The sequence below is a fragment of the Grampus griseus genome, assembly GCF_964374135.1.
Source record: "Grampus griseus genome assembly, chromosome: 5".
NCBI lineage: Eukaryota > Metazoa > Chordata > Mammalia > Artiodactyla > Delphinidae > Grampus > Grampus griseus.
In genome coordinates, this window is record NC_138998.1 from 20,011,196 (window position 1) to 20,034,415 (window position 23,220).

Below are 23,220 nucleotides of genomic sequence, written 5' to 3' on the forward strand. Positions count from 1 at the left end.
GGAGAAAAATGGGCTACTCATTCAGCTAGTGGATCCCGAGCTAGTGTATCTGGCTGCCACAATCTAAATTTCCACAGATAATATTCTCACCTGGTGCAACTTTGTACTTTTCAAGCTTGTTATATGTCACTGTGTTCTGACCAGCAGAATGACTTATGAATGATATCTCATACACTGGAAGAATTGGAACAAATTCATACATTCAGCAAACATTTCTTGGTTGAATTAATTTAAAATTGATATTCTTTAGAAATCTTTTTACTTTCATTGCAGGCCCCAATTTATAACCAAATACTTTGTCCTACAGAGAATAGATGGAAAAGCAAAAACTGTCCATCTCCTCTTCCTTTTCTGTGCTTCTTCTCTAGAAAAAAAAAAAAAGGCCACATAAATCACAATAAGCAGCAACTAGCAAGGCTATATCAGAGCTGGTATCACAGTTATTACAACCCAAGGGACAATTCCAACTGATCAATACCCTTTCTGTTTGATTGGTGCCCATGCACCAATGTACATGTAAGATTTATTACATATTTAAATATCACACATGATAATAAGAACATTAAACTATTGTTATCACAAATTGGTTTCTACTTAGAAGTTTTATAGTAAAAAGTTAGTAAGTTATTTTTCCCAACTCACTTAAGAAAACTATTCTGTAACTGATTCACTTTGCTATAAAGCAGAAACTAACACACCATTGTAAAGCAATTATACCCCAATAAAGATGTTAAAAAAAAAAAAAGAAAAAGAAAACCATTCTGTGCACTGTTAAGGATAAATAGCTTCTTTGTTGTTATAAGGAAGAAACATATAATTCTAAGAGTGCACATAAAAATCAAGTAGAAAAATGATTTTTCACATTTCTGTAGTTTTCATTAGTTTGTAGATTGTAGATTCAAATAGATCTGATAAACTAAAACATAGAACTAAACAAAACCTGTGTTACATTTTTATGTCTATAAACGTGATTCACAATCCTGGTGGCAGGAGAGAAAGTGTATATTTGAAGTAAGCCTTGAGAAAGAGATGAACTTCATAAAATAAGCAGCTTAGATAATAAAGCTCTTATTCATATAAGCTCTCCAAGGGGTATTTATTTAAACAGTTAGATTGACAGCCTTGAGTATAGGAAATATATGCTGAGCATATATACTGAGCAATTTGAGAAAACCTTTCTCATACATTATGTCTGTAACATTTGGCAGAAATAACTTCCATTTGGAATATTCATCATTTCCAACTTTTCAAGAGTTGCAGTAGCTCATTTTCAAGGTGAGAACAAATTACGGTTCAAACTATCTGGGTTTTCTTTTTTGGTCTTATTTGTTTTATTTTGTTTGTTGTTGCGTCATTGCTGCAAGTGTATTCACAAGAAGTATTTTAGGCAGAGCAATGGCTTCATCAATCAATGTGCTGACAGAAGAAATGATCTGTGTACAGGCTCCGAGGAGGTCTATAACTTCAGCTCTACCAAGAGCTCCCAAACCCCTGTCCAGCTCTACCAAGAGCTCCCAAACCCTCTACCTTTGGGGACCAAGAGTAGAGGATATCCTAGACCCACCACACAATGCTGAGGACCACAAAGATGGTAATGTCATGGACATATTTTCTAATCCACAGTTTCTCTAGGAAGCACTAAACAGAGTTTGCTAACTGTGGTAGAGGTATCTGTGGGTGAAGGGCATAGAGAATTGAGGGGTGTAGGAAGAGGCCCTAGTAGGTTATATTCGAAAACAAGTGTCCCTAGTCTCACAAATGTCACAGCTGAGCCGGACATCAAAAGACCCTAACCTGTCATGTATGTATACCTGAGGAGTAGCAGACAAGCTGTTGGATTCTGCCAAAACAGCATCTCTAACACAGGCCAGACATTGAACGACAGGTAAGGGAATTTCCTGCAGCTGGACAAGGAGAATAGAGCCGAAGACCATCCCTGAGCTTGCAGGGGGGGGAAATGTGCTTCTTCAGTGCAGGAAACATTTCTTTGTTCATTAAGAAAGACATATCAGAGGTATTTTTGAAAATAGGTCATTGGTTTATACATGCAAGCTTTACAAAGAGTATTTATTTAAACAAATTGTTTAAACACTCCACCAGCACACGGTGACTGAAACAGGACTTGAACTTAAAGATGCAGGGTGGTCTAATATTATGAGAGAAATGTGTTCCTGAAGACCTCACATAATTCAAAGCACACATGAGTTGAGATGAACTTTCCCACAGGAATAAATGTAAAGGTTGATATGCATAAATCTCGTCAATGTGGCTTAGGGGCACTTGACCTTGTTTTTTTCTCACAGTCATGTCATGCCTCACATTCTTTTTATTCCTTTTTTTTTTTAATTTTATTTGCCCAGTTATATAAAGTATGTGAATCAAAAAGTACCTTATTTTTCAGATAATAAATGATGGAGAGAGCATGGAGAAAAAGGAACCCTCCTACACTGTTGATAGGAATGTAAATTGGTGCAGTCACTATGGAGAACAGTATGGAGATTCCTTAAAAAACTAAAAATAGAGCTACCATATGACTCAGCAATCCCACTCTTGGGCATATAACCAGAGGAAAACATAATTTGAAAAGATACACGCACCCCAATGTTCATAGCAGCACTATTTACAATAGCCAAGACATGGAAGCAACCTAAATGTCCACTGACAGATGAATGGAGATATATATATATATAGTATACAGTATATACCAATACATGTATATTTATAAACAATGGAATATTACTCAGCCATAAAAAAGAATGAAATAATGCCATTTGCAGCAACATAGGTGGACCTAGAGACTATCATATTAAATGAAAGAGAAAGACAAATATCGTATGATATCACTTATATGTGGAATCTGAAAAAATGATACAAATGAACTTATTTACAAAACAGAAATAGACTCCCAGACTTAGAAAACACATTTATGATTACCAAAAGGGAAGGGGAGAGAGGGATAAATTAGGAATTTGGGATGAAAATATACACACTACTATGTATAAAATAGATAACCAACAAGGACCTACTGTACAGCACAGGGAACTATACTCAATATCTTGTAATAACCTATAATGGAAAAGAATTTTAAAAAGAATATATATATATATATATATGTATGTATGTATAACTGAATCACTTTACTGTACACCTGAAACTGACACATTGTAAATCAACTGTACTTCAATAAAAATTTTTAAAAAGTACTGTATTTTGCTCAACACTTTTTCTGAAACTATTCCAAGTATCCTCTCCAAAATTAAGAGCACAAGTATTGTGGGGATTCTAGATCCTCTTCAAAGTGTTTTTATCCCATCTAAACATCTTTCCAAAGTTTTTCATATTTTCAGCAACAGTGTTATCACGACTTAAGAACTCGAGCAACGTTGTTATAGTATTAAAAATAAATTTTAATATTGATAATTCAAAAAATAAATACTACAATCATCAAAAATTTACTCAGAAAATTTCTGATACAGGTAGAGCATGACCAATAGTATTGCCTATTTTGTCTTTCAATTTGTCTGAAAGTGATGCTGCCATGTGACAACAGCACAAATACAATTTATTATTAACTAACTCCACCTGCCCCTTTAAAATTGCACAATTTTTGACTATTCTCCACATTTGATGTATAAAATGAAACTAATATTTTCCACACTTTTAGCAATCCACTTATTTCAAAATACACATAAAATGACCTATACTATAAAAACCATTCACTGACAGAGACTATGTGACAGATACTATGTTGAGTAATCTTTACCCTCCATTATTCCCATTTTAGAGATAAGAGAATTGAAGTCCAGTTGGGTTAAATAACCTGGGAAGCTTTAACCTAAATTTTTGTGGATTCCAGAACATGCCTCTGCCAATGTTTCTGCCAATGTTTCTGCTAATGTTTCTGAATGTAGTACAATTTGTGAAGGGTTTGATGGTGTGAAAAGAACTGATATTGGTGTGGTAGCAGTTAAAGCTAGGACTGTAGGGCACTGAGAAGAAGGTATGTGGTGAGGATACAAAGGCAGTAAGAGTCACCCTCTGGATGGAACTACTTGGCACCATGAGTTAGGAGGAGAAAAACTCTGTGATTACAGGACACTCTGGGTTCAAGTGGAAGCTTTTATATTTTAGGAGAGATAGAGATCTGTATATGTATAGGTATATTCCTTTTACAGAAAGTGGGAAATATTTAGAAGGGATTTCTCTCATGTTAACAGAGATATAGAAATCTCAAGACTCTAAATGTCAAAACAGGTTCAGCCATAAAGAAACTTGTGAATTAGGCAAAGAGTGGGTTTTCTCCTAACCCTTTTTACTCACGTGCTTCTTCGAGGACTATCTCCCTAATAAAAATGACACTAATAATTATAATAGTTTCGCATATTAAAGTAAGTAAATTTAATACATGTAAAACTCTAAGCAATGTTCTAAGTACTTTACCTCAATTAACTCATTATTTTTCATGATACCTAAAATAGGATTCTCTCATAATCCCCATTTTATAGTTGAGGAAACCATGGCACAGAGAGATCAAGTAATTTTCCCAAATTGCCCACTAGCAAAATTACTTGTCTTTTCTCTTCAGAAACCTCACTGTTGTCTTGACCTCTCCTCTCTCCTTTCATATCTCTTTCACCCTTATCAAAACTTATGTGTCCTATGTCCCCAGAATCTAACTATATAATGAATTGACTAGGTAGATTCATGCTAAATAATTTAATGCATTCTATTTACAAGATAACATAGTTGTATCAAATAAAAGGAGGAAATAAGTAAATAGTTGGGCTTTTTTCTATCAAAAATCACTGACTCACAGAAGTAAAAATCATTTTACACACCTCAAACAAAAGTTTATGTGTCTAACACAGACACTGGGTTACAGAATTAGAGCACAATTTGTTTTAGATTTTTTTAATTTACAAAATAAGGGAAGTGTCAATCGACAACAGGTACTATAATAATGCGTTTAAAAATAAAAATGTAACCTAACATTTAGGTTATATGTGATCTCCAGGTCATGATGATTTAAGGAAATAAAGGGAAGATGAAGAGTACAGATCAATAAAGGCACAGGAAGAAGAGGACAGATACAATCAAACTCTACCTCTACAGCCTCTCCTTAAAGGCCCCAGATGCCTCATGATATGTTCAAGGTCTCATGTGCCAAATCTCTCCACCACCAGACCTTCTCCAGCAGTATTAGCTGTCCTTCATCCCATGGTAAGAGCAAAGACAATTTTCCCTGAAAGGACAAAGGAGTCAGAGGGCCAGATCTAAGTCCAAACCTCACCTTTCTTAGCTTGGTAAACATGTTTATCCTCCCTGGGGTGGGCAGAATAATGCCCTTCTCCCTCAAAGATGTCTATGTCATAACCATTAGAAGTTATGAGTCTATTAGGATACGTGGCACAGGGGAATTAAGGGTGCAAGTGGAATTGTTCGCTAATCAGATGACCTTAAAATAGGAAGATTATCCTGGATTATCCGGGTGGGGGCAATGTAATCACAAAAGCCTTTAGAAGTAGAAGAGGGAATCAGAAAATAGACCCAGAGAGATAGCAGTATGAGAAGCACTTGGCCCAATGTTGATCGTTTTGAAGATGGAGGAAAGGGACATGAGATAAAGAATGTGTGCAGTCTCTAAAAGCTGGAAAAGGCAAGGAGATGGATTTTCCTCTAAAGCCTCCAGGAAAGAATGCAGCTCTGTCGATACCTTGATTTTAAGCCAATGGCAATGACCTTCTGAACTACAGAACTGTAAAATAATAAATTTGTGTTAAGTCACTATGTCTGTGGTAATTTGTTACAGCAGCCATAGAAAACTAATAAACTCCCAAAGGCTCGATTTTATTTTTCTTTTATAAAAGGAAGATACAGAAGATAACTTGTAATCTCGCAGAATTATTGTGGAGACAAAAAGATACCATGAATGTGAAGAGAGTAATGTAAATTAGAAACACCATGTATGTAAATTAGAAACACGATGAATGTATTAGAAACACCATGAAATTTTTAGATATTATAACTCATAGGAGTATTAGTTCCTTTTGTCCTCAAAGTTTCTTTAAAGAATATGCAATTAAACTGATACACTTTCAATTGTGTATTTGGCATTAACTATGCTATCCTGTATATTATGAAGAAGTCATAACCTGGCATTTTTGATATGTTATAACTTGAGTATGAGAATAAAGCATAAACTACAGTACTATGAGCAAAAACTCATATATTTGTTGGCAAATATGCCAAACTATTTCATGCTTTGAGACGAACAAAACGGCACTGTGTGATTTAATAAAAATTATCATCATAGTTTACAAAGCTAGAATGCAGAAAACTTCAGAAGTCAATGAAAAAGTTTCATGCTTTGAGACGAACAAAACGGCACTGTGTGATTTAATAAAAATTATCATCATAGTTTACAAAGCTAGAATGCAGAAAACTTCAGAAGTCAATGAAAAAGTCAGATTTTTCAAAATCTGTTTTTTATGAGTTATTAATGATAACTCTTAACTTTGTTCTTATGTGCATATAAGAATTTATGCTTGTGGAAAAAATTTTATTTTCATTATTACATCCGATCCTGACACCAGCCCTATAAAGAAATATTTTTAGATATGGAAATACTAAGACATACCTTTTTCTCCCCAAGGAAGCAAAAGGCAGATCGACAATATCTCTATAAATGCTAGGTATTATTATCTACTAGTGGTTCTCCAAGTGTGATCTGGGGACCTTGGGGTCCCTGCCACCCTTTCAAGGAGCCTGCAAGGTCAAAACTATTTTCATAACAATACTATTTAATACCAATATTACTTAATTTTTCAATCTCATTCTCTTGCAACCACAGTTTCCCTTTCTACTGTTTTTTTTGTTTGTTTGTTTGTTTGTCTGTTTTTTTGTTTTGTTTTTTGTGGTACGCGGGCCTCTCACTGTTGTGGCCTCTCCCGTTGCGGAGCACAGGCTCCGGACGCGCAGGCTCATCGGCCATGGCTCACGGGCCCAGCCGCTCTGCGGCATGTGGGATCTTCCCGGACTGGGGCACGAACCCGTGTCCCCTGCATCGGCAGGCAGACTCCCAACCACTGTGCCACCAGGGAAGCCCAGTTTCCCTTTCTAATACGGTGAGTACTGAAAGATAAGACCCCTGTAAACAAAAGTTCTTTGGGGTCTTTAATTTTTTTTTTTTTTTTTTTGTGGTACGCGGGCCTCTTACTGCTGTGGCCTCTCCCGTTGCGGAGCACAGGCTCCGGACACACAGGCTCAGCGGCCATGGCTCACAGGCCCAGCCGCTCCGTGGCACGTGGGATCTTCCTGGACCGGGGCACGAACCCGTGTCCCCTGCATCGGCAGGCGGACTCTCAACCACTGTGCCACCAGGGAAGCCCTTTAATAATTTTTAAGAGTAAAAAGTGGTTACAAGTTAACTGGGTCAATTCTCTGGGAAAACTGTTCAAGATAAAAGAGGTAAGGAAATGTGATAGCTAAAAATGTATTCAGATGGAAAGGAGCTAAGAAAACGAAATACAGTTGAAAGATTCATTAAGATTCTTCTTTAAGGCCAGAGGATCATGAGGAAAGCCTGTGTGGCAGAGCAGCAGTTTACTCAGAAGTACCCTTATGGCTCCAAAGATACGACACAAACTTTCCAAAAGTGTCTAATCTACCCCAGGGGAGTAGTTCACACCTCATTATGGGTCCACAATTGCAAATAAATGCACAATAGTGACAGCAACAATAATATGGCAAAAATATGCCAGGATAACAACAAAAACACAAATTTGTGCACAGAATTATTCCCAACCACAGAGCAACATTTGCTAATTACTAATATCCCATATTAACTATTTCATCTAGCCACTGGAATCTTTCTAAAAATTATTTTTGATTCATCCACTGATGATGACAGAATGAATCATTTTTGAAGTATTCGCCTTTGATTTCATTGCAATTCTCTGTCTCTTGCCAGTGAGTGGGCCCCATTGATTTACTGTATGAAGCATATCACAACTGTCAATTCCTCTGTATTTTCAGTCCAGATCTCCCTGACAGGCTACTCTGATATATGCTTTCCAATTTCATATAAATAGGTTTCAACTTTTCCCTATTTTCATTCATTTAATTAAACATTATCTACCTATTATATTCCAGAAAGCCCTAAAAAATTAGTTTTTAGGCTCTGGAGAAATGGTGAGGAATAACACAAACAAAAATCTCTGCTCTCACAAAGCTTATATCCTGGGAAAGAAAGACAAATAACAAACAGGTAAACAAATACATAAAATATTTCCACATAATGATTAAAAACTAGGAAGAAAATGCAGCTGGGTAATGTTACTGAGTATAATGAGAATGGTGTTTTAGATAAGATGGTCAGAAAGGTCCTCCACAGGGACTTGACATTAAGGTGAATCCTGAGTGAGAAGGAGAAAGCCGTGAGGATGCGTGAAAAATATTAAGACAGAGGGCATACCAAGAGCTAGGTAACTAAAGCCTGGTAACCCTCTATAATTTCCAGAGAATGGAGAACATAAGGAAGGTGTGGCCAGAGCATATGGTGAGGAATGTGGGAGTTCTCGTAGAAGATTGGTGGGCAAGGGTAGGTCATACAGGACGGGTAGGTCATGGTAAGGAGATCGAATTCTATTCTAAGTTCGAAAGGAAGTGACTGACATGTTTTGAACATGCATTGCATGGAGAAAGGAATGTAGGGGTCCAAGAGTGAAAACAGGGAGAGGAATTGGAACTCCATAGTCTAGGCAAGAGAGGATAGTAAACTGGATAAGGTAGTAGCTGGAAAGGTGGATGATTTGGGATATAATTTGGAAACAGAGCTTCCCTGTCTTACTGATGAACTGGGTGTAAGTTTGAGTAAAGTGGAAGAATTGGGCACGGCTCCTGTGATTTCTAGAAAATGATTTCCTAAACATTTGGTTAGCATCCAAGGCAAGTGCGCCCTTTCTATAAACACTGAGAGTCCCTCTCTCTACTACAAAACCTCAACAGCAGTAAAACACATTTCCTCCTTACTTTTTTTGTTCTTTATTTTTTTGCAGTACGGGGGCCTCTCACTGTTGTGGCCTCTCCCGTTGCGGAGCACAGACTCTGGACGCGCAGGCTCAGCGGCCATGGCTCACGGGCCCAGCCGCTCTGCGGCATGTGGGATCCTCCCAGACCGGGGCACGAACCCGTGTCCCCTGCATCGGCAGGCGGACTCTCAACCACTGCGCCACCAGGGAAGCCCTCCTCCTTACTTTTTTACACACAAAACTCATTCTCACCTTTGCTCAGAAGGTTTTCAGTCTTCACTTTCCACGTTCTCTAGTGATGATCATTACAGCCCACATTCATAGCTGTGTCTCCTTTTAGAAATTCCATCTTTTAATATCTGTTGCTTCATAGGAGTGAACATTGGTTCCCAAGTATATAACAAGTAACTTTATAGCAAGCACCATGTCTTAAATTCCTTTGAAACCAGCACACCAGCTAGCCACATTTGAGAAATAAACCCTTGCTGATTAATAATAAATGTTATTAAATATAAAATTCTGTTCTCTCAGATGTTAGACCATGTAGCCTTTGACACAGCTCTCTTTGTACCGCTTCTTGTTCTTCAGGCCTCAGCTCAAATGTTACTTCTTAGGAATGCTTTTTCTTACCACCCAAGTATAAGTGCCCACCACCCACGGCCACTGCTCACTTTATCATGTTTCCTTGACATGTTATACTTCATAGCATTTATCTCTAATCGGATGCTATCATATTTACCTGCTGACTTGTTTGTTATCTATTTTCCTCATTAGACAGGTCATGTCGTGAGAGCAGAACTTGTCTACTTGTTCACTCCTGGATTCCAGCACTTACCACAGTGCCTGCCCTAGAGTAGTATACATTGTGTCAGGTATTGTGCCAGATGTTAGGAATCGGGAAGTAAACAAAATGACAAAACTCACTGCCCTCATGGAGTTTAGATTCCAGTGGGAGAGACTGACAATAAAAAAGATTTTACTAAGTAAAATATGTAGTTTAGTAGATAGCGGTAAGTGTTAAGGTGGGAAAAAAATCAAGCGAGGAAAGGCAGACACGATCTACGATTGTAGAGGGAGTAGAGAAGTGTAGCAATCTAAAAATAGGCAAGGAAATCCTCAATGAGAAGGTAACATTTGAGTCAAAACCTGAAGAAAGTGAGTCTTAACAGCTAGCTGGGGAAGGGTGCTCCAGCCAGAGGAAACAGCAAATGCAAGTTTCCTGAGGCTGGGATGCACTTAATGCTCTCTAGAAATGGCTCAATTTGCTAAAGGTCTAGAAGGTCATAAGCAAGAGGGAAAGAGGTGGAAGATGTGGTCAGAGAGGAAAGGTAAGGACAGAGGATGGGAACAGATCATTTAGGGTCTTTGAGGCCAATAAAATGATTTCAGCTTTTACTTTTAGTGAAATGGGAAATAACTGGGAGATTTTGCACAGAGAAGAAGAGCCACAAGATGATTCATACTTTAACAGAATCATTCTGGCTGCTCCTTAACAATAAGAAAACAAGGGCAGAAGCAGAGAGATCTATTCAGAGCCTAGTGCAATGATTCAGGGGAGACATGATGGTAACTCCAAATGGAAGAGTCGCAGTGAGTAGTCGCAGTGAGTGGTCCTTGATAAATATTTGTTAACCTAATGAACAGTTAAAGGTTTCTCACTCAACAGTGGTGGTTTACATTTTATTTAAACATATAAAGTAGCCCATTTGTAAAACTGAAAAAAGGATATGGATAACAATTTTTGAAATTAGATAGATTCTTTTAAAATGCCCATAAGTGAACATTTCTACCTTTGTTAATGAAAATTCATAAAATATTTATTTATAGACAGGTTACATTTACTTTTACAAGATGAGCAAGTGGATTATTCATCTGGTTTATTTACTCTCGAGGTACACGTTTCGCTTTGAAAGCGATTCTGACAAGATGGATGCATTTGTAGAAAATTCAAGAAGAATGTCTTTATAAAGGGGGAAAAACAAATTGAAAAAGCTTGAGATCTGCCAATATTCTGTCTGCTTTGGACATAACAGAGATGATGAGTCTATCATTTAACATTCTAAGTTAATAGTTTTATGAAAATGAAAATCCTTTTCTTGTATGTAGTAGATGTTTGTGATTTATTTTATTTTTTTATTTTTTATTTTTTTAGTGTTTTCATCTGACACTTCCTAATTACCTCTTTTGGATGAGTGTTAATATATTTTCACAGTGCTACCTGGCTGGATGTCATCTTCAGACAAAGACAGAGATCAACTCTATGTTTATCAGTAGAACTGGTTTTGACTGATTCTGCAAGTCAAGTGTATGTTCTGGAGCCATTCTCAAAAAAAAGAAAAAGAAAAAGAAAAAAATCAGAGCATGTGAAATTTCTTTCTGTTTTTTATAGAAATGAATTAGCATGTTGAAATTGCCTTATTGTGCCTCTTTGCGTTGGTTTACATTCAACTCATTGTTTTCAAAACAGAAAAATCTGTGATTAGCTACAGTTAAAAATCTAAACAAGAGATCCCCAAGCTCCAAATCATGTAAATGGTAATATCTGTGACAGTTTACAACTTCTCCCCCCACCAGTGGGAATATCCTGTGTGGTTTATTGCAAGCCATCAAAAGCAGAGCTCTCAAAAATTGCAATATGGTGTCTCAGAAGCTCTCACAAAACCTAGCTCAAGCTGATAAGTTGCAAAAAGCCAAAAACAAACAAAAGAAAACACACAATAGTTTGAAAATACATTGGTGTGCACAAATAACTCACAGCCTATAGATTCGGTGCTTATGCACGGCTTCAGGCAGCGTTGAAAATGCCTCAGGATGTTGCACTCGTTGTATTGATTGATAGTACATTTTGAAATCACATAAAATTCATTGGCTTTTGCTATTGGTACACTAATCACATTCTCTTTGGTGCACAGAGGCAATCTTGTTTACATTTCTAAGAGATCTTGGTTACATTCTGGCAGTAAGGACACTACTATGAACAGAACAGAAAAAAAAAGATGTCCTGTGTTTGTCTCTGAATTTTCATGGAAGTTATTGGATTGCCATCTCTAGCGCAGTTCATAAACAAAGTTGGTGAACATCAAAGACATTACAACCTGCTGAGCCCAGATTACACACCTCTAAAGTAAATGTTACCTCAGTGAAAAGTCTTCTGAAATTTAAAATCAAGTAAAACTCACAATGTCCTAATGTTTGCTTTAGAACTCGGGCGTTGTGTGAGAATGCTTTTACAGCGATTGAATGATTAACCCTCTATTTATTCAGTTATTTATACCATCCCTAATTTGTTTGGCACAATTTTGTGTTCTCACATGTATAGCCCTGCCACACATGCACTGGTCCCAGATATGGGAAATAGAACTACAAATGTCCCTTTTATTGCTTTTAACATGTGCTGTACTATTCATGTTAGAATACAGGTAATTTGTTCTTGAATGTGAGATTCAAAGATCACAGCACTAGCAGAAGTAGCCACTTAAAGCATGTTAGTTGCCTCACATGAAGACTTATTTCTAATTATTCTCAACTAACTCTGTTTTACTGATACACACACACACAAACATACACACACACACATATTTGTGCTACAGAAATGATTGACTAACTTCAAAACAGAGGCAGCACCAAAATGAGAAAGATTCCGCCAAGGAATCCTGTTTACTGTGTTTATTGGTGCCCCTCAAAAACATTCCAAAGCATGTTTGTTCTACCCACTTTTGTGCTTCTACCAAGAAATCTGTGAAAATGAGAATCTCTCCTATTGGGAATCTACAAAATCATGTCATATATTACCCTTAATTATATATCCCACACAGTTATTTGGGAAGGATTCCAAAAATCTGAAAGAATTTGAAAGAAAACATCTGTCGTTAGGTTGTTCAAAGTGACTCCAATTGGACACCAGTGGTCTATTCTATGCAAATCCTCACTGCTAATATTCCCTGATGGTAAGTCTTCAGTCTCAGGCCTTGCACACCGAGAGTCATATCTCATCATCTCACTAGCCTGCTCCCTCAAGGAGAATTCATTGCTCCCTCACCTGCGACCTCATAGCAGCATTCACATACCTTCATCATGACCACTACCAGACTACATTACAAGTACACATCATGTGTGTTTCCTCAGAGAGTATGGACTTCTTGAGGGTAGGGCCATATATTACACATCTTTTATCCCTGGCACCTGGCATCATTCCTGGCACACAGCCAGTATCTGATATCAGTAAATGTTGAATAAATGAATGAATCTCAGCCCAAATCTGCTTTCTTAATATCTCACTGGAAAACTCTTATCTAAAAATGTGATGGTCTTGACCCAAGGGATATTTTCAAAATGCGATTTCCAAATAAAGAAGCTAAAATATGCTTATGTGTTTATATCACAATTTTATAAAAATGATAATCTGCGCAAATGTATTTAAAATCAAATTAAATAGCAATACACTGCTATACACCTATTCACATGGCTAGAATAAATAAGACTGACAATACCTACTGGGAATCCCATACATTGCTGGTGCAAATGCAAAATGGTACAACCACTGTAGAAAACAGTTTAGCGGTTTCTTACCAGTTTTAACATATACTTATGATGTGATGCAAAACCCCACTCCCGGATTGTTACAAGAGAAATGAAAACTCATTCTCACCCAAAACTTGTATACTAATGATTAGAGCAGCCTTTCTCTAATCTCCAAAAACTAGAAACAATGTAAGTGTCTTCCAAGTGGTGAATGGATAAACAAATTGTGGTACATTCATTCAATGGAATACTACTCAGTGATCCATGTAACGATATGAATGAATTTCCAATGCATTACGTTGAGTGAAAGAAGCAAGTCCCCAAAGGCAACATATTCTATAATTTCATTGACATGACTACAGTTGTCTTCTATTACTGCATAACGAATTAAACAAATTCAGCAGCTTAAAACAATGTCCACTAATTAGCCCACACTTTCATATGTCAGAAGTTCACTGCTTAGGAGCTCACAAAAACAAGGGCTGTACCCTTACCTAGAGGTTCTGGGGAAGAAGCAACATCCAAGTTCATTCAGGTGTTGGCAGAATTTAGTTCCTTATCATTGTAGCACTGGTGCTAGTTTCCCTGCTGCCCATCAGCTGGGGATTGCTCTCAGCTCCTAGAGTTCACAATTAGGTCCTTTCCATATGACTCCCTTCATCAACAAGCCGGCAACGTCGCCCTGAATCTCCCTCCTGCTTCAAATCTCTGGTTTCCTTTTCTGTTACCAGCTGGCAAAAATTCTCTGCTTTTAAAGGGCTTGTGTATTATTTGACCCACCCATATAATGTAGCATAATCATGGGAGTTTTTATGACCAGAAGTGAATGCCATATTAAAACTGTATCTACCACAACAACTTTCTGAAAAAGGCAAAACTATAGGGAAGGAGAACAGACCTGTGGTTGCTGAGGGTTAGATGTAAGGGGAGGGGCTGAATACAAAGGGACAGTGAGAGAAAAATTTTTGGAGTGAATGTGTGTCTTGATTTAGGCGGCGGCTACATGACTTTATGATTTTCTCAGTACTCATAGGACTGTACACCAAAAATAGAGAATTTTACTGTTTGTTAAATGAAAAATAAAAATAAACCAAATTCAAAGAAGTATTTTTCTTCTAAGACTTAGCTTCCTTAAATATCATCCTAAGTGAATCTAAACCTCAGTTCTTCCTGTTCTTGATTGCCTTAGATACTGAAAACAGAATAATCTCTGGTAACATATTTTTATTAGGAAAACCTAGACACAAACTGGAAATGGTTAGTCTTTTATTTGCACATTAATTTTCTATTCCATCTCACAATTTTACTAGGAGCTATTGTTCAACTTTCAAAGCTTCTGACGAAGCCTTTTCTCAGCTGCTCCAGCCACTGATTGCTCTCTCTGAGCGTCAAATAACACTTGATTTTGTATCATCACTTATTTCCTGTATTGGAACATAGACTTTTTCCCTATTTTGGATAATTGTACCTTCAGAGTATAAATCCTAAAGTCATACTGGCTACTCTCCCTTTCCAATGCCAATGTCCAACCAGTATGCAAGTCCTATCCATTCTGTCATGGACATAGTTCTGCATTCATTTCTCTCTCTTCTCTTCTCACTATACTCATTCATTCAGGAATTTATTCCTTCTTAATTGGGTCATTGTCTTAAATTCATATTTACTTTCTATTTTCCATTTTCAAGCATTCCATTTATTAGTTTTTAACTTTTTCTGCTACCAATGTAACCTTTCTAAATAATTATCCCAGTTATTTAATTTTCTTTTCCTGCAATTTCAGTAACCTCCCTCACACACTTTCCTTACTGAATAAATTCCAATCTCTCTAATCCTGGCATTTATGACTCTCCTGAGTCTGGCTGAAGTCTTCCTTTTCAGTTTTTTCTTTTTCATATATATCATATACAACCAAAATATTTTACTAAAATCATGCCCCAGTATTTTCACTATATCCATGCTGTTTCCTCAATCTGGTAGAACATCTCTTCTATTGAAATCACCTACTATATTTTCATGCAAAGGCATGTTTCCCATGGACCAAATGTGGACCATGTGAGAAGAAGCTAGATTCAAGCCAGTCTGTAAAAAGCTTTCAAAAAGAGATTCCTGGCTGGTGACAGAGCCTCATCAGTGATGCTTTATGTGGAGAGGACCTCCTACACTCTGAGGATTGAAGTTGTGAGCAGCTAGCCACCTAGAAACCTTGCCATATGAGATCATTGAAACTGGAGGATCTTGGCAGGACAGTCTCCAAATAATCCACAAAGACACCACCCTCTGGAAGAATCAGAATTAGGAATCTGGGGTGTCCTGCCTAAGAATAACATCATTAGATTAAATTAATGTCATCAAATATGATCTGTACCATTTCTGACGCCTCCTTTTCCTCACTCCATCTGTGGAAGGATTAGAAACCTCGTCCAGCAAGGGAAATAGATACAGGATGGAGGCCTTAAGGATAAGGAGCAAAGATGAAGCCAACCATCCCCTTCCTCTCCTTTGTCTGATGCCTAAAGCAGTTCCACGATAGAAAAGGGGAGACGCTTTGATTTTATGTGAAATTCAGTAAATTTTTAGTATTACTCTGGATGGGACATTTTCATAGTATCTATGAGAACTTGTTTCTACCAAAATTGACTAAGGGGCTTATTATCTAAGAATGTCCAGAAAAAGTTATGGTATGCTTGAGACTTCATGCAAGCAGCAGAGAAAACAAGTCTGGAGAAGAGGTTTGAATAATTAAGGTAATGGTGGCAGAGAGTGGAGGAAGCAGGGAGAGGAGAGACAGAATATTATTCTGGTTGCACCCTATGGAGTCTCCCTCTTTCAAGGTGCTAGTAATCTGCAGGAAATGACAGGGCAATTAATTAAAGGAAGATACAGTGGAAGGTAATCATTCACAAGACTTTAAGTTGCAGTTTCATCTCTCCTTATCTTTCTATAAAACATGTTTGCTGATAATTATGCTTCTTTAATAAAGAATTGAAGGTGGAAAGAAAAGGTATTGACTACATTAAATCGAATTTGGGGAGACAATAATCTGCCTGGAGAGAACTGTGTTCTTGCTGTTTACACTACTGAACAGGAAAATACAACTATATAAAAATGACCAAAATTCTCAACTGAAGATGGTGCTCGTGATTGTTTGAAATGACTGAACACAACTTTTATGTTTACTTTTTCACGCAGAAGAAGTCTAAAATTTAATGTACCCTTTCTGTACTCTTGCATTATTTCAGTGATATTTATGTTTCTTCCTTTAGGCATCCAGAGCCTTCCTATCCCTGACCCAGAGAAACAAGAAAGGAACTAGTAAACCTTTTTTATCTTAACTCTTCCAATTAGCAAAACAAAGCATTTAAGCCCTTTATTTCTATGACTGAAATTGTGAACTCCTTAAAAAAATTTTTTTTCCAGAAAACACCTGAGAAGGGAGAAATCTTTTGGGAAGAGTTCAGTGGTACATTCTTATTGCCCGCAAAACTTAAAAAATGCCTAATATTGGCCCTGAAAGAAAAACTATTTTTGATATTTTGTAGTGCATGAAAGTCTAGGTTAGGGAAACAGTAATTCAGACCCAGCACTTCTCAATTATCATGGTGTCTAATTGGTTTGCAAATATTAATTTCATTTTCTTCTGGTCGGGGATCATGATTCATATTTTCTTACTACAGTTCTCGGAACTTCCTTTGTTCCACAAATATTTATTGAATAAATGTTACGTTGCAAGCACTTTGCTGGACATTCATTTGCGTGTTGTGTGGTTAACTGGATCTGACACTAAAGAGACTATAGATAATTAAAAAGCACTTATTTTTAGATTTTGTCTCCCAATCTAGTGTAGAACTGGTGTTACTCTCTGATACAAAGACTCTCCAGCCTGATTTCAGGTCAACTTTGAACCTCAAGGTTTTAGCTGTTGCTGGTGACTTCTTTCAAACACAAGGTGATTCCAGGAACTTAGAGCTGGATTGCAATTTCACTGTCCAAGAAAGAATCCATACAGGCTTTCCTGGCTTTCAAAGATCCTGGTAAATAACAACGTTTTTCATATTCTGATCTTGAATGAATTACCAAATTCAGATCTAAATTGTTATAAGCTTGACCTCAGAGAGCTATGAGTGAAGAATTAGGGCTGGCATTGCAACAAAAAGAAAACATGCCTTGATAAGTTCTCTTTCCTGTACCCAGAAACCCTTTTTGATATATATATATATATATATATATATATATCTCCAGTGAGAGTAATTACAATGTGTCCAATGTCATCCTTGAACAAACATTTTTTCTCCTATGCAAGAACTAGTCTTTACATGTTCCATAAAGCACCTGGCATATTGTGAACATTTAAGACATGTTTAATGATGAAACAATGGCAACTAAGGATCTACAGCCTGGTTTCCTGTGGCTACTATAATCTGAGTGGAACCCTGCCCTGACAAAGGAGGAAGAAAGTCACTGTGGTGCCTGTAGTATTATAGCCTATCATCCAATCTAGCCCATTTATTAGCGATTTCCACATGCTATTTTGCTTAGGAAACATTTGGAACACAATCAAGTTGTGAGAATAAAACAAGCGCATCCTATAAAAGCTCATAAGTATCTATAATTCACTTGTTAAACCTTTTTGAATATGAAGAGATTTGCAAAGAATGATGGCATGTTGCATCACGAATTGCAAAAGCACTAGAACTTTCCTAGTGGGTATATAGTGGGAATCTGAGGGGATACATGAAATTAAACTTTTCTTTAATTACCACTATATATATATATATATATATATATATATATGTATAGATTTTGTTTGTTTGTTTTTTCTCACTTTATTTTTTTTTTAATTTTTTAACATCTTTACTGGAGTATAATTGCTTTACAATGTTGTGTTAGTTTCTGCTGTACAACAAAGTGAATCAGCTATATGTATACATATATCCCCATATCTCCTCCCTCTTGCGTCTCCCTCCCACCCTCCCTATCCCACTCCTCTAGGTGGTCACAAAGCACCGAGCTGATCTCCCAATATATTTTTAAGAAGAGTATTCTAGAAGTCTTAGTGGCAAAATGGCTACCACGAAGCAATTCACAGAAACTATCCAACTACCACATGATCATTTTTCTTCCATGGAAAAAAATATTTCCACTTTTAACTTGACACAAATAACTTAGACTCATGAACTCTTCCAGGTGGGAGAATATTACAGATTCTCTAGCCCAGGTTTGGGACCTGGCATTTACAGATTATTTAGCTCAGCAAATGGTCATTATTAGATATTAAATACTGGTCTTAGATGCAGAAGTTCATATTCATATTTTTAAAAGCCAACACCAGTCAAATAAGGAAATGATAAAAGAACCTAGAACAGATAAAACAAAGGAGGAAGAGAAGAGACCAAGAAAGCAACTCAGAAAGAAAAATAAAATTGCCGAAGACATGGCTCCAAAGTCAAAGAGAACACCCACCACCCCCCCGACCCCCTTTTAAGAAGATTTCACTTTATCTAAAGAGTAAAGCAAATGCTTTTAGATCCAAGGGTACCTGGTTCAAACCTCAGCAGGGGCATATTTCTCACAAACTAAAAAGGCACTCTCCCTATTAAAGGAAGTGACTTAATACAGTTATATGGACCATTACTGTACAAAATGGGGATTCACAAACTATTTTCTAAATGGGCCCTTTTTGTGCATGCACAGTAATTCTTGTAGAAGCCTTTTACAAATGAAAAAAAAAGGAAGAATTGGGGGGGAATCTAAGAACCCATGATTTGAGCCTTTAATAACTATTGGTGTATTAGAGACAGCCATCTACAGTAATACAGCAGATCAGGTCTTCCTGGCAATAGTCTGAAAAAGCATTCTAAGGATAAAAGCTTAATATTTGTGCAGACCTCAGCTGCCTAGAAAAGATGAACAAAACACACCTTGAAGTTTGGTCTCAATATTGGATCTCAAAATGCACGGTCTCCATGGAACTTCATTTAAACAGGAAGTAGCACTCAAACAGTTCACCATAAAGACCTATTTTGTCTGAGATTTCTATAAGAAGACTTTGTTGAGTAAATTTTTATGTGACACCATAATTTGACTGCTGCAAGTCTTCCTTAACAGTGAAACCATGGAAGGCTTGTGGTAAACATTCTGTCTAATCCACCTTATGAAAGAACTCTGAAGAAACTTAGAAGCCTATTTCAACCATAAATTTATATTTGGAGAGCTACACTTCATCTAGGTTCAACATATTTGTGGTAATTTATATCACTCACCCTGGGAACATCAGCAAGGATAGAATAATATCCAGAAGTTTGAAGAATGACATCAGAAGTTACTCTCTTCTCTCCGCCTATTAGGTCTTCTTCTCTTTAGCTTGGTTCCTCCCTCAGACAGACAACCCTCTCAGCCCCACGAGAAGGCTGCCAGATCCTCTAGGATTACACACATCCTCACAAATCCATGTCCTATGAAAACAACTATCCCCTTCAACATTTCAAATCAAAATCCCCTCTCAAAAACTTGAGGGAGCCCCAATTACTGTTTGATTGAACTCACCTAGATTTAAATGATAAAATGTACAAGGGTTTCCTTTGATTTTAGCCAATGGAGACAACAGAAAACCATACCTATGAATTTCTTCTATGTTTGACCAAAAGAGTGACCAAAGGGCATTCTTTTGGTTTAAAATGTCACTTGCATAATAACTGACTCAACAAATTCTGACCTGGAATACATCCAGGAATACACATGTGTGCACATGTACCCAGACACACAAAATAAAACTGTACAATTTTGGAAAATTAAGACTGAGGAATAATGTAGGGTGAGAATCTGGAAACAATTTTAACTCAATATAAAGCTATTGAGTTCTGCTAAAACTGTAGTCTTGATAACATGAAAAAAGATGAAGTATAGTCGATCCTCAATAGATATTGAGTAAGTGGATGAATGAAGTCATTAGACAGAATTAAAACAAGGTGAGTGGTGTGTCACAGAAGCCGACATTAAAAACTGTTTCAATGAAGACAAAGAAATAAAATCTAGGTAATTCTCTGGGCATATTAAAAGTGAAAGTGAGTTTGGGAAGCTAAAAAATGCCATGATAAAAAATTAAATTAGATATTAGAGAATATTCTCTGCTGGTTAATATTTAGTTAATGTTTGAAATTTTTGATCCATAAAATTATTCATACATCAATTTAGCAAATAAAACAACTATTTATTGAGCATATAATATATATCAGATACTGTGATAAGCACTTGGAATATAAAATGAAATTAGGTGTTGCTTATCAGGGTATCTCTGGTGAAAACAATAAGCAGGGAAAGATGGGAATCAGTAGAGTATGAAAACTCAAAAAAGATGGGTAGAATTGAGAGGTTAAGTCTGAAGCATACCAAGTGCTGAGTGAGGGGTCAGGGGTAACTTAGGAAAAATTAACCCATTAATTCTAAGAGAGAGTTGACCATGTTTCTGTCACAATAAGAAACTAATAGAGTGTATCCATACATACAACAAGAGTGGGGCTGAGCACAGCGTCTAGGAGCCAAATGAGGACGAGTGCCTGGACCAAGGGAGATGGAATAAGGTGCATAAATAGGACAATGTTATCAAGAAAGGACCTCAGCATGGTGGGGCATTTTCCAGACAAATCTCAGTATTGTCCAGTGAAACCCAAAAAAGTGTCTTCCAGATGGCTTGTCTAGCATGTTTGCTATTATATTTATTCTTTGATTCATGGGATTAATTAATGGTTTACTTAATAAACTCTGTTATTAATTTTTGCATAACTCACTAAAAAAGGAGTCATGAAGTTTGGAGAATTGGTTTTCTAGTAGCCCATGGGACAGCCATTTTTTCTCAAAAGATCTTTGCTCTCATCAAAAGAAGTTAGGGTCTGGGTAGGGAAGAACAATGCTTTAAGTCAGCTAAATCAAGAGCTTGGAATCCAACAATATTTAATTTCAGAATTCTAAATCAGAGTGCAAAACACTTCAGCCAGAGCCTCACAGGCCTCAACTGTATAATGGGGATAAGAGGCACCTCACAAGGTCACTGGGAAAATTAAATGAGATGTGATATGACAAACTGCAGTACAATGTACAGTACACTCATTAGCCTTTTTTTTTTATTGTTTTGGCTTGATTTCCTAACTATACACTAGAAACTCCCTGTGTTTGTCTTAGTATCAATAATTTTCATTTAAATGTCCTTGTAGTAATAGAAAATTTTTGGCAGTGAACTTCTCAAGTAGTTAAAGTCACTTGACCTTTAGCCTCTTGCTTTAAAAAAAATCTCTCAAGAGGTATGTTAAATGGCCCAGAAATACATTGCCTGTCATATCTTATTGCTTAATTAATGGCCAACTAAGATGGCCTGTATGGACTGCCCTGAAGTAATTGCTAACTGATCTTCTCCTCGAGGAAAAGAATTAACTTCACAACAGCAGAAGTGTCATAGAGCATTTACTGTATTTAAATTTCTACAACCCTTAGAAGAGACAGCATACAATGGCTGGTTAACTGAGCATACAAACATCAACTGAGAGATAAAAAGTGCTCTGTTGTTTACTGTGCCAGACAGGGAATCATACATTACTGGTTTCTGAAAACTGCTTTGTGAATCAAATAAAAAGCTACCAGATAAGCATTTTTATTTTAGCCATATTTGTGATAGAACTGGAAGTCACTGAATTCTTCTAATAATAATTCTTTTTAAAATGTTGTTTGAAATTGTTCCACTTGAAGATAAATGGAACTCTGGAGAATGGGATGAAGATATACATATTGTGAAAGTTCATTGATTCAAAATGGGTGATAGAAAGTATATTCTAAAATAAAGGAAAAACTGGTGATATTTTAAATTCTTTTTCTTTCAAGATAGTAATATGAACTGACTTGCTAATAAAATACCTGCAAATAATTCTGGATCTTTTATAATGATACAAAGTGTTTATGATTAAATATGAATATTGACCCTCTCAGAGACCCTAATCTACTCATCTCTAAAGAACTCAAATGACTAGCATTTAGAGAGTCATTACAGTGTTCTCAAAATAACATTTTCAGTATGTTCATGAAGCTTTGAAATTTTTAGCTTTAAAAACCTACTTTAAGCCACTTTGAGAGGGGAAAAGTATCCAGATGGATCCCTCCATCTGAAAGCAGCCATCCCCTCACCTGGGCTCTGGAGAAGGAAGAAAGGGAAAAAGGAGAGAGAAATAATTGGCAAGTAAAGATGTGAGTTAAAAAAGATCAATGAAAGGAGAAAGGTGGAGAGAGGGCAGGCTAAGCAAGCCAGGATAATTTAGAGTTCCTCAGATACAGGAAAACTGAGTCAAAGCTGCCAGGATTAAGAAGCAGTGCCTTAGTGCTGCTTATAAATCAAAATGCTATACTTTTAAAATAAGATGATTTTTTTTAATTATTAAAATAATTCTTAACTTTATCTTGCAAAATGTCACTTTTCCCATTTCCTCCTGTTGATATCCCATTGTGGCAACACCAGATCTACTCCCAAGAGCAAATGGGTTACAAGAGTAGCATTGCGACCTGGAGTGTTACAGCTTTGTAGCAGTTAATCAGAGGCAACTGAATACATTTGTTTAGGATGCCACACATCCCTAGGGTGAGTATTTGTTTTATAGTCTTGGCTTCTCAAAACGCTCTTTATCCAAGTTGC

General features: G+C 36.8%; 1 long non-coding RNA gene across 1 annotated transcript in view; it reads right to left on the reverse strand.

Moving 5' to 3' along the window:
* Positions 1-274: 274 nt before the first annotated feature.
* The window catches only part of LOC309823268, a 121,226-nt gene continuing 98,280 nt past the window's right edge, over positions 275-23,220 (reverse strand). The window contains exon 4 of the long non-coding RNA XR_014296815.1: positions 275-364. This is a non-coding gene — a long non-coding RNA (uncharacterized lncRNA). The remainder of the gene's footprint in view (positions 365-23,220) is intronic.